We start from the raw sequence: 15,032 nt of genomic DNA, 5'->3' as shown, positions 1-15,032 counted from the left end.
GTTAAACAATAAATTATTCACTTACTTTATTTTTAAAAATCCTCAATTATTGAGGTAGGATAAAATAGAACAACACTGCTCTGTTTAGCATCTCATATTCTATAGCTGCAGATGAACTTCAGATTCATTTTTGTTTCTTTGTAATGAATTTTTGTTTTGATAGCCTTCATCTGGCATTAATCTGCATTCTTTTTGTCTGATTACCAGACATGAATCAAGGAATACAACTGGCTCCTCTATCTTAAAAGATAGAGAGGAATTACTTTTGTAACTTCAGGAGGTTTTTTTAATTTAAATTATTTATTTAAGATAAAAGAGAGAGAATTCATTCAGTATTGTGGCAACAAAGGCCTGTCAGCATAACCACATTCATTTAATTTATCTTGCTGGTAATACAAAACCACAAGCATTCTTTAATTTCATTTCTTTTACTGGTAATACATGGCATTTGTCCTAGCATTTCTTTAAAATAGTCAAAGTTAATGATTATGGTTATATTAGTCAAGACTTTTTATTGCAAATGACGAAAGCCCAATACTATCTAACTTAGATAAAACAGAGATATCCTAGCTCATGTAATCGAGATAGTCAGGAGTAGGTCACATTAGGCCAAAATGGATTGGGGGTTCAAATGATACCCTCAATACCTACCCTGTCCACCATGACTTGGATCTCTCTTCACTATGGGAAGGACTCATTTTCTCCTACTGTATATGGGATTATGGGTTCCCCAGATGATCTGCGGAAGATGTCTGTGTACTTATAGACATACACATTGCTCTCTTCTTGAAGACAAGAAGGCATCTCTTCCACCCCTAGCTCCAACAGTTTAGATCTCCAGGATTATTTTAATGTGTCAAGTATGTGTCCATTTGTGCTCAGATAGGATCTCTGTCAAATTGCATTTCCCAACTTCCATGCCTACTCCCTTCCAGATGGGTTCAGCAAATAAGATGCATTGGTGGGAAAATGGAGGGCAGGGGTAAAGGATACACCAGAATATTCTCACCTACCCATCCGTGCCTCAGATGATATATCCAGTGGCTGCCACATCTTCTCATGATTCAGGCCTTGTTGCAATGGCCCAACTTTTATATTCCTATGCCCCATGCAACAACCTCCCCAAGGATTCGGCTCCCAGAAGGCAGCACCCACTCTTGATCTCTGGTGACTTACATCGCCTCTTCCTTTGGGCCTCCAGTCTGAGGGGTGGCGGCATCTACCCACTGTTGCTAATATCTGAGTTTCTTTTTCCTTTTTTATTTGGGGTCTCAGCTCCCTCAAAACCATTGTAACTACTTCCTTGTATGAAATTTCTTCACACAGGAATCATTAGACCACCTGGCACGTACTCTATTTTCTAAACTGGAACCTGACTGACAACCCTAGCTTGGGCCGCATACCCTTCACTGAATCAAACACTGTCACCAGTGGATGAGGTCCTTTGATTGGCTGTCTCATTCATTTCTCCCTTGTAGTGGTAACAAGAAAGGAGACATGGAATATGTTACTAGAAAAAAATAGGAGGAAGAAAAATGTGTTGGGCCACAAATAACAACGGACCCCATATTAGTAATTCACTTTGATGTCGTAGTTCATAAACATGAAAAAAACGAAACTAAATATTTTTTCAAAACAACACTGCAGTAAAATTATTTGTGAGTGAATAGTGGAAATTACTCATAGCCAATTGCTTATTAAACTTATAAATATTCTATCACATTCTGTTCCGTTTTTTAATTTTCTGGTTAATAAAAAAACTAATATATTGAAGATATGTTGTAAGTCCCATGATATAAAAATAAGTAAAATGTTTTACTTATTTTCACTATATAGTATAAAATCAGAGTTCATATGCCCATATGAGAAATGAAGAGACCGATGTTAAGTAATTTGTTAAAAGTCACAGAGGTTAGAAATTTCCAAAATATGGCAACCTCTGTTTTTTGGTACTCCAGAACCTAAGCATCTTTTATTACATCATCACGCCACTAATATTTCTCTCTTGAACAGCGTTGAATCTGCAGTTCTCTAATGATATTTTTAAAAAATCTTCATTTAGGGCTCCTCTGTATTCACCCTATGGTAAAATCACTTTATCATAAAGGCATCTATTGTGATGTCTATTTACAAAGAGACTTCTGTGATAAAATTCCCTCCTGTGATATCCAGAATGGATATCATACATTTTTTCCTTTATTTACACTTTATATTTGACATTGGCATCATGTACTCCATGTTGTTACAAACAGACCAATTGGGGTCAGACTAATTACATGATTATATACCCCTCCTGTCTGCCACAACATGCAATGCTTCTGGGGCGTAATGAAAGCACTTAAACATGTATAAATACTTATTAGGTGCTCAGCACTTTCTACAGGGGACTATTTGGGATACTCCTAACATCTTATTGTGGCAGAAAAGATACGGACATATTATTGTTAGAAAGCTTGTGGTTTGTTTCACATTTTTTAAGAGAATGAATCTTGTCAGGGCAGCCCTAGCAACCATTCAAGAGCTTATTTGGGCATTCTTGTACTCCAGGACAAAAATCGCATGGTTTCCATGCAGGAACATATCCATGATAATACTTAAGGTAGGTGCCATTGACTGTTTGATTAACTAAAAGTTGAGCTAACAAATTCTGTAAAGGTCTCCCTCTTTTATTCCTAACAGTGGATGTCAGTTTTTCTTTTTTTAGAATAGATTTCTATTTTCTGCAGCTGAACATGAAAGTACACTGACTAACATAGTCTGCAGTTTAGCTGTGTTCCCAGGACCATCTGTAAGAATTTATGCATTTACTGGGAATCTGATCAATTCTACCAGCAATTCTGTTTTCTTTGTGAGATTAAGTAACCCTGCAATTAATTTTATATTTAAAAGTTGATGTTTCTTTGAAAAAATTGTGAGCCCCGTGTCCAAAAGCCATTCTGTACTTTAAAATTGACTTCCCTGAATAATTCTCTTTTATGCACACATACAAAGAATTTTATGTTAAAAGCATGGATATCATCATACCACAGACTTCGTTTAATATTTCTTCCTTTCTTTCTTCTTTTTTATTTTTTGGCTTGACTTCTCCATCTTCTTGCCCTCTGTCCTTCATTCTCATCTTTTGCCCCTGTGAGTAACTCTTATTGACAACCTAGTTTATATTCTTTCATGTGTTTTTAAAATATTGAATAATCATAAACATTTACATATTCTAAGAGGAATTTTTACTCAAAAAATGGGCTATATTTTCTATGAGGGTTTTCTGTCAAAAAAAAGATCATATCTATACATTTTTCTTCATCTTGGTTTTCTCATTGGACACCACCTTATGGAAATTCCCCAAGTTATTTGTCATAGCTGTATTTTAGTAACTTTTATTTGTTTAATAATTTCATAATATTACAAGGTATGGACATTTAACAGTTTAGTCTGTCTTTCCCCTGTGGGTGCTCATTTGTTTCAGGTTAGTTTTTATGTTACTATGAACAAGGCTGTAATATATATTCTTTAAAAAATATCCTTATAGACTTGTACTTTACCTTTTATGAGACAGACATTTACGGACTAACACTGACTTAACAGATATTAGCGTATTGCTTTTTCCAAAAGGCAGTAAAATACATACGCCTATCAGCTTTGGATAAGATTATACTTTTTCCCATAAATACCAAATAATAGGTGTTTGTTTATCCATTCAACAAGAGAAAGCCCCTCCCCTCATGATGTCTACATTAGTCATCAAGATGGATAATAACTAAATAGCTACATAATGTCACAAATGTGCTGTGAGGAAAAATAAAATAGGGTTAAGGAATAGGAATGGGGGTAGCTATTTTAAATAAAGATGTTTGTAAAAGGCCACTCCAAAAGGAATATTCTGGGGGCTCAATGAAATGAGGGAGTAGGCCATGCAATATGTGGGGTAGGAGGAGGCTTCCAGGAGAAATAATAACAAATGTAAAATGTCAGAAAAGAGCTTGACACTTGTGTGAAGACTGGATACAAAGTTATTGTCAGGTAGTGGAAGTGAAAGATGTGGGGACTTGGCCTAAGGTGGTAGCCGTGGAGATGCTGAAAAGTGGTCAGATTCGGGATGCATCTTGAAGGCAGAGCTGAAAGGCAATGCTGATTGTTTGGCTGTGGAGTGTGAGAGAAAGAGATGAACATGAATTATTTATAGGATTTTTAAAATAAGCACTTTATTTTCAAATAATGTTAGATTTTCGAAAAAGTTGCAAAAATATCACAGAGAGTTCCCATGCACCCTTTGCCCAGCTTCCCCCAGTGTTAACCTCTTACATAACAATAGCACACTTGTCAAGGTAAGAAATTATCACTCAGTATCATGCTATTAAACAAGGTACAGACTCTTCAGTTTTCACATTTTACCCATAAATATTCTTTTTTTGATACAGGATCCAATCAAGGATACCACATTGAATTTGGTCATCATGTCTCCTTAGTCCCCTTGATCTGTGACAGTGCCTGTCTTTCCTTGTTTTTTATTATCCTGATTTTTTGAAGAGCGTGAGTCAAGTTATTTTAGAATGTTCCTCAATCTTAGTTTTCTCTGATGTTTTCTAATGATTAGACTTTGTGTAAGGATTTTTGGGAAAACACCAGAGAAGTAAAGTACTCTTCATATTGAATCATATCGGGGATATATAATATCAGCATGATGTATCACTGGTAATATTCACATTAGTCAGTTGGTTGAGATAGTGTCTGCCAGATTTATCCACTGTAGCATTACTATTTTTATTTTTTCACGCTCTGTTTTTTTGAAACAACTAATCAAACCCAGCTCACACTCAAGGTCGATGGTGGTGATCAAGCTTTACTTCTTAAGGGATGATCTGTATATGTTCTTTGGAAAACTTTTGTAAGGAACAATTTTTCTCTTCTCTCTCATTTACTTGTTTACTCAGTCATTTATTTAGATCCATATAGACTCATATATATTAATTTTTTCTTGAGATTATAATATAATACTACCATTAATATTTGTTGCCTCAACTATTTCAACTCTGACCATTGAGAGCTCTTTCAAGTTTGCTCTTGTATCCTTTTGACATGCCTTGGTCTATCTTATTTTTCTTCTTCCTTACTTTCTGGTGTTACACAATGTTTCAGGTTCATCTTGTATTTCCTCTTTCCTGGTCCTAAAATCAGCCATTTTCACTAAGGAGCTAGGTTTTAATTGAGCACTTTAGTAAATGATGATGCCATTTCCTGACATAAAGAAGCCCAGAGAGGGTAGAAGCCTGGATTATGTGTCTTCTGTCCTTTGTTCCTTATTACTTATTATTGTTATTTTTTGGACATACTATGTTTGGGAAGCCTATTGGCCATTCAAATGGAGTTGCAGAATAGAGTAAACAGTAGATATGAGTCTAAAGCTCAGAGAAGAGGTTCAGGTTAGAGATCTAAATTTTGGATTCATCAATAAATGGTGCTACTTAAAGACATGGCATTGGGTTTGATTTCCTTGGACAGTGTCAGAGAAGTCACAGAACTGAATCTGCTAAAGGATGTAGAGTTCAGGAAGAATGGAAGAAATCAGGCAAAGGGGTTGAGAAAAGCAACAAATGAGGTGGGAAATAAGCTAGGAGTGTGTGGTATCCTAGAAGCCAAGTGAAGAAATATGTCAAGAAAGGAAAAGTGATTATCAGAGTCAAGTTCTGTTGAGAAATTCAGGAAGATAATGACTGAGAACTTACCATTGGATTTGGCAATATTCAAGTTCACTGCTGACCTCAATAATTGTTATTTCAGTAGAGCTGTGGAAATGAAGCCTAATTGAGAAGAATTCAATGTAGAATTTCAGCTGAGGAATGGAGAATGCACTCTTTAAAAAAGTTTTGTTAAAAAAGCAGAGCAGAGAATTAGGGTGATAGTGAGATGGTGAGCTGATGAAAAAGAAAATAACGATTTTAAGATGGGAGATATTATCACATATTTGCATACAAATGGGCATAATCTAGTAAAACAGAAAAAAACGATGATGTGGAAGAGAGAGGGTATAATTGAAGTCGTGAAAACCTAAGTTGGTGAGAAACGGAATCTAAGTCTTAAGAGAAGGGGTTGGCCTTAGGGAGGAGAAGGACGTTTCTTCATCATAACATGATTGAAGACAGACTACACGATCACAAATGCCAAGTGTATAGAGGATACAGTGATAAAAAAGGGAGGAAGTTTAACTGTGGCTCTTTCCATTTTCTTAGAAGCAGTATCATGAACTGAGAGTGAGGAGGTGGGAAGGAATGTGGGTTGATTGAAGAGGCAAAGGTGCCTCTTTAAGTGATATCATACAGCCAAGCCATGAATTACCAAAGAAAGTGTGATAAGATTGCCAGGCACTACAGGGGACCCGCTTATGTTTATGGTCATATACCAACAGTTATGTCTTATTTTCATATATCCTGCATTTTCTCTAGTTGCAGTCATCTGTTTAGCTTCTAGGGGGGCAGGTTCATAGCAGGAGGAGAACTGAATTTAATCAGGTGGGGTTTTTTGTCACCCTAGTTTGAAGAAGAGAGAGAGAAAGGCCTTGGAGGTGAGTGTATATGCAAGGAAGAGACTACCATGATGAATAATGGTATTTAGTTAAACTCTAAATTCGGTAGGTAAGGAAGTGTGAACATTTGTGGAATGAGTAAAAAATGTGTTCAGGTCAAGAAAATTTTTTATTAGTGAAGTATATCATTTAAGTAATATGGAGACCTACGTTATAAAGCTTCTGTAAGGCTTTATACCCTGTTGATCTTATTTACCTTTTCCAGTGGTAGAACTTGAAACGTGTTTTTCAATCTCTTCTATGGTAATCTGTCTAGTCTAGTTTATACCTCTTCTAGGGCCAGTCTTATCAATTTATAATTTTCTGGAAAATCATCTACTTCCTTAAGTTTTATAATTTTTACCTAAATTGTCAGCTAGATTCTCTTATAATTCTAACAGATTTCCAGAAATTGTAATACCTCTTCCTATGCCTTTAAATAGAGAATTATTACCTGAACAATTTTAGAAAATTGTTTGCACATTTTTGAACACGGGTGATTGAATGGAAGAATCCCATGGTGACCACCTCATCTATAAATAGTCTAAGATTAATTTGGTTATAGAACTCTTGTACACTTTACCGAAATAGAATGACTAAGTACTATTATTCTTTGTTTTTTTTTTTTTTTTTTGAGACAGAGTCTCGCTCTGTCGCCCAGGCTGGAGTGCAGTGGCGCAATCTCGGCTCACTGCAAGCTCTGCCTCCCGGGTTCACGCCATTCTCCTGCCTCAGCCTCTCCGAGTAGCTGGGACTACAGGCGCCCGCCACCACACCCGGCTAATTTTTTTGTATTTTTAGTAGAGACGGGGTTTCACCGTGGTCTCGATCTCCTGACCTCATGATCCGCCCGCCTCGGCCTCCCAAAGTGCTGGGATTACAAGCGTGAGCCACCACGCCCGGCCACTATTATTCTTTTGGAAACATTTTTTGTCATGTAATAATGTTTCTTATATTTCAACATATGTGAAAACAATGGAAATTCATTTTTGTTGTTTGGTAGATGAATCGATTAGGGCTGCAATATTTTTGTTAGCTGTACTTCAACATGTATGTGAAGGTACAGAATTGGAGTGGTATTGATATTTTAAAAAGAATTATAAATAGAATTAACATGACTGTCAGTGAAGTTCCTTCTCTTAAAAAGACAGGGTCAGCCAGGCATGGTGGCTAACGCCTGTAATCCTAGCACTTTGGGAGGCCAAGGAGGGCGGATCACAAGGTCAGGAGATTGAGACAATCCTGGCTAACACAGTGAAACCCCATGTCTACTAAAAATACAAAAATACTAGCCAGGTGTGGTGGCACACGCCTGTAGTCCCAGCTACTTGAGAGGCTGAGGCAGGAAAATCGCTTGAACCCAGGAGGCGGAGGTTGCAGTGAGCCGAGATCCCACCACAGCACTCCAGCCTGAGTGACAGAGCAAGACTCTGTCTCAAAAAGAAAAAAAAAAATAGGGTCAACTCTACATAGAAGATTGCTGTCTCCTGCTAGATTTCTTTGCCCCAGGCCCTTTGCTCTGTCAGGAAGCTGTCCTTCAGAGTAAATCATGCTTGAGCTGGTTGCAGGCATATTCATTATGCAATACTGTATTTTGAGATGCAATTGCAGATGCAATTAAACTATTTCACTGAATTTACAAGTTTTATTATCACTTGAGAACACCAGACAATTACTCCACTTGTGTTCATAGACCATCATTCCCTTTTGACGTATTTGGGCTGTGATGTGTGCCAGGCTTCCAGACATGCAGAAGTCATCAACTTAGAGGTCTCAGATTCTGTGATTCTGACGGGAACAGATTTATTCTCAAAACCCCAGCATTGGCAAAAGAGATGTTTTTAAAGGCAGGAACAAGATGACAGCCTTTCAAACAAGTTCTATTTCTTTATAGCTTATCACTGAATCATCTATTAAAAATATTACAAGCTAATTTTACAGTTTAGTCAATGCTATCATTGGGATATGACCTTCAGTAATCTCAGTGCAGGTTGGCTTGGCTACTGACTGAAACATACCAACAATAGCTATGTGCCTCACTGACCTACCAAAGGTACCCTTTTAGAGAAAATGTTGAAAACATGGAAGAGTGCCTTGACCATTGCCAATCAAGATAGCAGCTGGGATTTGCAGGACAATTTGCAGTGATTTCCATGGGCAACCAGGAAGCCAAAGAGGCTGGAACAAGAAGGTTGTCTTTACTTTCCCCACCAGCATTGCAATATTAAAGGAATTTCCACAAGTTAAAAAACTGGTTCTAGATGACTTTTTCAATTAAGCCCCAAATATTAGAAAAGAGCAGATGTGAATCATAGGAGTTAGATGCACATTTCTAAATGATGATATGGGTTTATGTCAGTTTTATTTTTCATTAAAATTATATTCAGACATCTGACCCTGGGCTTCTTTAAATGAGCATAACAAAGTTGTTTGAAGACAAATGATGTTATATTTATATAAGTATACATTTATCAGTCTTCTACAAGTTTTAAACTCCTCAAACATTTTTCATAGTACCAGGGATGATTATATTTATCTTTGAATCAGCTGTAGAGGACATTTGTCCCCGCTAAGCCCAACCATAGGGTGTGGATCCCACTCACAGGTGGTATGAAAAGGCAATGTTGAGGCTATCCAACTTGGTTGTGATCACCTCATAAAGGCAAGATTCCAGGAAAAATGGCAGTTCCTGTTGATCTTCTATGATGTGCCCGGGGGGCCTGCAAAGGAAGAGTAGCTGCCCCTTAATCTTCCTGAGGTACATTGCATCCCTGGATGATTCCTCTACAAAGTTGCCTCAGGGTGAGCGCTGTAGGTCTTAGCACAACTTTTAAAATTCTGTCTCTCACATGTGTGCACACATACTTTGTTTTAAAACAGTCTTACATAGCCGGTGTCCCCAAGTAACATCCACCCAGCACAGGGGCTAAACTGGAATGGTCACCTGCATCAACTACTGTGCATTGTGCACAGAACAGGCATTAAGCACCAGATCCCCAATACTTGGACCTTTGCATTGAATATGTCATTCTTCCCAACTCCTCCTCCTGCTCCTCCTCCTCCTCCTCCTCCTCCTCAAACATTTTTTTAGAGACTGGTCTTGGATTTCTGGGCTCAAGTGATCCTCCCATCTCAGCCTCCAGAGTAGCTGAGGTTACAAGGTTTGCACCACCACACACAGTAACTCCTTCTTCCTTTTTGATAGACTTCCCCCTAGTGGCTTCACTGCCCTCAGTTAGGGTCAGTTTTATGCATACGATTTATTTTTATATCCTTGACTTTCAAACAGGTTAGAGTTTGAATTCCTTTCTTCTATAGGCCAGGGTACCTTTGCCTCTGTCTAAATTATAGGTTAGTTATAGATACGTGGCCGAGCGCTGTGACTCAGGCCTGTAATCCCGGTGCTTTGGGAGGCTGAGACGGGTGGATCATGAGGTCAGGAGTTTGAGACCAGCCTGGCCAACATGGTGAAACCCTGTCTCTACTAAAGATACAAAAAAAAAATATTAGACAGGTGTGGTGGTGCACGCCTGTAATCCCAGATACTTGGGAGGCTGAGGCAGGAGAATCGCTTGAACCGGGAGGCAGAGGTTGCAGTAAGCCAATTGCGCCATTGCACTCTAGCCTGGGTGACTGGGCAAGACTCCGTCTCAAAAAAAAAAAAATATATATATATATATATATATAAAAAAATATTTAGATCACTAGATTTCTCAATATTTTTGCTTTCCTCAATAGAATATCTTAATGCCTAAAGAAAGACTTTTATTTATTTGGCTGTCAAATACAATTATGTTTTCGAATTTCAACTTTAATAATGGGTAGTCAAAAATACGTAATTTTTTTCTTTAGATTTAGTTACAGATCACAAATACAGTCAGTTTTCTTATTTGTAAAATAGGCAGCTTGAAGGAAATAACGTCCTCATTTTCTTTTTACAGCACAGAAACTTTTATTTCTAGGATGAAATTTTAAATGGTATCTTAATAAGAAATTACATTTAATAGGGGATTTATTTTCACTAACAAGAAAAGTTGACCTTAAATTATGAATGCTATTTATAGACATATTCAACTCAACATCTAATTTAATTATTTTGTTTTAATTGCAAATATGTTTTCCTTTTCCTTTTTTTTTTTTCTTTTTTTTTTTTAGACAGGGTCTTGCTCTGTCACCCAGGCTGGAGTTCAGTGGCATGATCTCGGCTCACTGCAACCTCTGCATCCTAGATTCAAGAAATTCTTGTGCTTCAGCCGCCAAAGTAGCTGGAATTACAGGCGTGCACCACCATGCCCAGCTAATTTTTATATTTTTAGTAGAGATAAAGTTTCACCATGTTGCCCAGGCTGCTCTCAAACTCCTGAGCTGAAATGATCTGCCCACCTTGCCCTCCCAAAGTGCTGGGGTTACAGGCATGAGCCACTGTGCCCTGCCACAAATATTTTATAACTTTTTAAAGTCTATATTTAGTGGACACAGAGATCTGTTTGTATCCTTGCTTGCTGCTTGCTTGTTGGTTTTTAATTTCTTGGATTGTAATCTCAGGATATTCATCTTTAACAGAGAAAACAGGAAAAGCTCCATTGTTAAATGTTCCTCAAAATAAGTGCAAAGGATGATTCAAGTTATGTCTTCGTTGGTCTTCAGTATGCCATCATTTGAATGTGTAATGTTCTCAATAGAATTTTAAGATACTTAAAATTATACCTAAAATTGTACAGCAAGGTGGCTATAGTTAATGATGCTATATCGTATTTTTGAAAAACGTAAACAGAGAGGTTGCTGTATACTCTCACCACAAAAATGATAACTATATGAGGTAGTATAATTTATTAATTAGCTAGAATTAACCATTCCATAATGCATATATACTTCAAAACATGTTGTAAATGATAAAAACATACAGTGTTATCTGTCAATTTTTTAAAAATCTAAAAATCATTAAAAATAATAAAATTGAATTTTGATTGCATTTTTCTGAGGTTTCTTAAGTTCATCTACCAAATCTGGGGTTGCTCAGAACCAAACTGACTCAATAACCTCTATTAGCTCTGTAATTCCAATCACAATTTGATATTTCTGTGCTATTGTTGTATCACAGTTAATCCAGTTTATTCCAAATCTTTATCTCAGCATATCTATGTTGATATTGATAAAGTTTAAAGGAAAAAAGAGAATCCTGGAGGTACAATTTGCCTGTGACAAATTTTTTTCTTAAAGATTGTGGTATTTTGTTTGCTCAAATTACAGCAGAATAAGTTGCTTGTGTAGGGTATGTGTTCATTCAGGTAACATATTTGTAGAATTTCTACACTAGCTATTGTCATTGGCTGTGATCAATGATAGCTCTGTTCTGCCTACTATGGAAACATAATCAACGAACAAGCTTCTCTATCTCATTTTTAAAGAAAATTTTTACATTTTTATGTGGACTTGGTAATATTACCTTGACATACAAGAGTAGAAAATTCATTAGTGGTTTAGAAAATGTGATTATATACATTTTAGTCTGGGTAAATAAAAAGTATATATCATTACTGCCTGGGTTTCATCATCTGTCCAAATGGTTGAACTAATCACTTCTAATTATGGCACTGTAATTTTAAAGAACAACATTTTTGTTAATGTATGTAATTTTAAAGAATATTTTGTATATTTTCTTAAAGCCTAAGTTATCTTAAATCATGAATATATGAATATTTGAGTTAATTTTATAATTAAATAGTTTCCTTTAAGCAAATCAAATAAATCAAGAACTCTAACAAATATTCATTGTGATTTTTATTGACTGTCAAAAGCTACAACATTTTGGTTGATTTCCCTGGATTTTTGTATGCTTCGAAGATATGAATCTCCTAAAGACTAGAAAGTTGCTTAAGCCTAGTGTAATGCAGTTAATAAAATAGATACATCTTTAACTTATTGTCCCAAATAATATTTGTTGATTGAAAACCAGATAAATAAATGAGTTAAACTATGTACGGATTATTAGAAATTTGCTACATTGTTCTAAGAAGAATATTCTTTCTTTGCTAAATTATATACTATATGATTATTCAGTTCTGTATTTAATGCTTTACTTACAGTTTAAGATTTCTATTGATTTTCTCCTATGTAATCACGATGTTGGCACCTTTAGTAAGTTTGCTCTTTGAAAACATAACCTTACATAACATGCTGAAACGTATTTTCTTTTTTAAGGAAAAAATGAGGAAATATCAACAGACTGAAAATATGTTTTCAGAGGCATAGAGTCTTCAGGAAAATACTGAAGTTCCTGAGATCTCAAGGTTAGCAGTTTATACATTATTAGTCTCGTGCTTTTACAGATTGGGGATATAATCTGTGCATCTGTTTCAAGTTTCTAATGTGTAACTGGATAATAAGGAAAAATGGTCTTACTTAAAATACATGTTTTAAACAAAGTCTCCTCAAGATTAAAAAAAAGTCCATTTATATCAGACATACAGTATTTAGTTTCATTAGGGACAATAAAAAGTTGTCTTAATAGAGAACTACTGGTTGTTATAATTTGCTTCATTTTAAAGGGTAGCACTATTAGCATAAAAATAAGTATTTGGCATTTCTATAAATTTTTCTTTCTGATTGTTAAATATAAACCTATTTAGTGAATTTTTCATTTCTTTTGTATCTTTGGCTGCAATATGCACACATATACACGTAGTTTAGAAGGATAGCTAATCAGCAATCCTTCTGAGATTCCTTGAATTCCATTCCCTGACTTTCTTTAACTACGGCCAAATAAATAATGCTATCATTGGAAAATGTGGCTTCGATAAAATGACAATTAATATGAAGGAACAGGAGGATCTTGGGAATCTTTTCTAAGTTGTTTAGGATGATATAACTGGAAAAGAAGAATAAGCCTACCCATTATTAAGCACCTTATTGTAATAACAAATTAATGTACAATATTCATTTAGAAGTTATAAATGTAGGTTAAAGTGGTTTAGTCTAATTGGATACCTTGAAAAAGTAGATGATTTTTGATGTGTTTGTATTGTGGGACCCGATATCAAATATTCATAATTTTAAAAGAAAAAAATGTGATCTTTCATTTTGATTGTCTTGGCCAGGCATGTCTTCAGTAGCTGTATCTATTTCTCATTCTTCCAAGGGTTTATTCATTTATTTAGGACTTAGCATATGCAAAGAAATGGGCTAAACACTTTGGTTCTTTCTAAATGAATAAGATATGGTTCCTGTTCTCAAAAATTTCCCAACCAATATGTTACTTAGAAATTAATTTTACTATGAACTCAAGCAACATATGATTAAAAAGACAAGCCGGATTTTATAAGGGCAGGTAATTAATTCTAAAGCTAAATGGGAATTATTTGGGGATTATTTGTATTTTCACATCACAGCTTCTATTAGCCTAGAATACTGGCAGCTTATACCAATGTGAATGTTGCTCCATTACAACCCACACCCAACTGATTTTTTTATGAAAGTAGCTCTTGAAGTACGACACGAGTAAGAAATATGAGATTCTAGGAAAGAAAAGTCTTGACACAACTGCAAATTTAATGTTATAGAATATAGTTGTGCAATCACCTATGAAAAGAGCAAAGGTGGCATTGCCTACATTTTTTTTAAATTCAAGTACATTGGATTTCCTTACTAAGCTCATCAGAGAATTAAATCGTCTCCCCAGTGACCTAGAAAGACTTGTAGGTTTGAAAGGGATTGAATGCTATAAATCTGTAAGGGATCATATGCAAATAGTAGGTAGGTGAGTACAGGGATTTGAAATGGGTGGGAATGCAGACTTAGCTTGAAATGAAGTTGCACAGCACTGTACTTTTCAAGAAAACGTTTTTAAAAGGGTAGTGACATAAGAAGTTAATGCAAGTAAAGTAATTTAAAATAGTAAACTTCTTTTTTGAAAAACCAGTGAAGAGATTCCTTGCCTCATTATGCCATTAGAGAAGCAGCTAAATTAATTTATATAACAACTATAATCATTCAAAAAATATTTGTCAAGTGCCTACTATGTGCATGGGGGTTTAGGGTGGATTGCCGGGGAGTGACAGCAGTGAATAAAATAAACTATTCTTGCCGGAGTGGAAATTACATTCTAGTGGATGGAAATAGGTAATAAAAAACAAAATTAATTATATCTTGTGTTTGATGGTTATAAGTACCATGGAGAAAAGGGGAAAAAGAAAGGGAATGTAGAGTGTAAGCAGAGGTAGAATTTTTAAATAAATCTAATGACTTTGCACGACATAATTTACACAAAAGAGATAGATGTCACTTCTGTTCACATAGTACCAACTAAAAACAAGGACGATGAAATACAACACCTGATGGTAAGTTTTCCAAATCATTAGTAAGATATATGTTGTAAATGTATGTAAAATCAGTTTCAATTTCACCAGAAAGAAAAAATATTATTTTTTAGAAATGGTGATACAGTTACTACAAGTATATGAAATGAGATAATATTAAA

At 35.6% G+C, this 15,032-nt stretch overlaps 1 protein-coding gene across 2 annotated transcripts in view; it reads left to right on the top strand.

Moving 5' to 3' along the window:
- CSRNP3 (cysteine and serine rich nuclear protein 3) overlaps positions 1–15,032 on the top strand; it is a 216,091-nt gene that overhangs the window by 29,991 nt on the left and 171,068 nt on the right. For both annotated transcript variants that reach the window (XM_032755537.2, XM_058441538.1), the window contains exon 3: positions 12,758–12,846. The gene's annotated coding sequence lies outside the window, so the exon portion shown is untranslated. The remainder of the gene's footprint in view (positions 1–12,757; positions 12,847–15,032) is intronic.

Source organism: Hylobates moloch, unplaced genomic scaffold (assembly GCF_009828535.3).
Source record: "Hylobates moloch isolate HMO894 unplaced genomic scaffold, HMol_V3 SCAFFOLD_1, whole genome shotgun sequence".
Classification (NCBI taxonomy): Eukaryota; Metazoa; Chordata; class Mammalia; order Primates; family Hylobatidae; genus Hylobates; species Hylobates moloch.
Note: the sequence above shows the minus strand (reverse complement) of the source record. Positions and strands in the feature narration are given on the sequence as shown.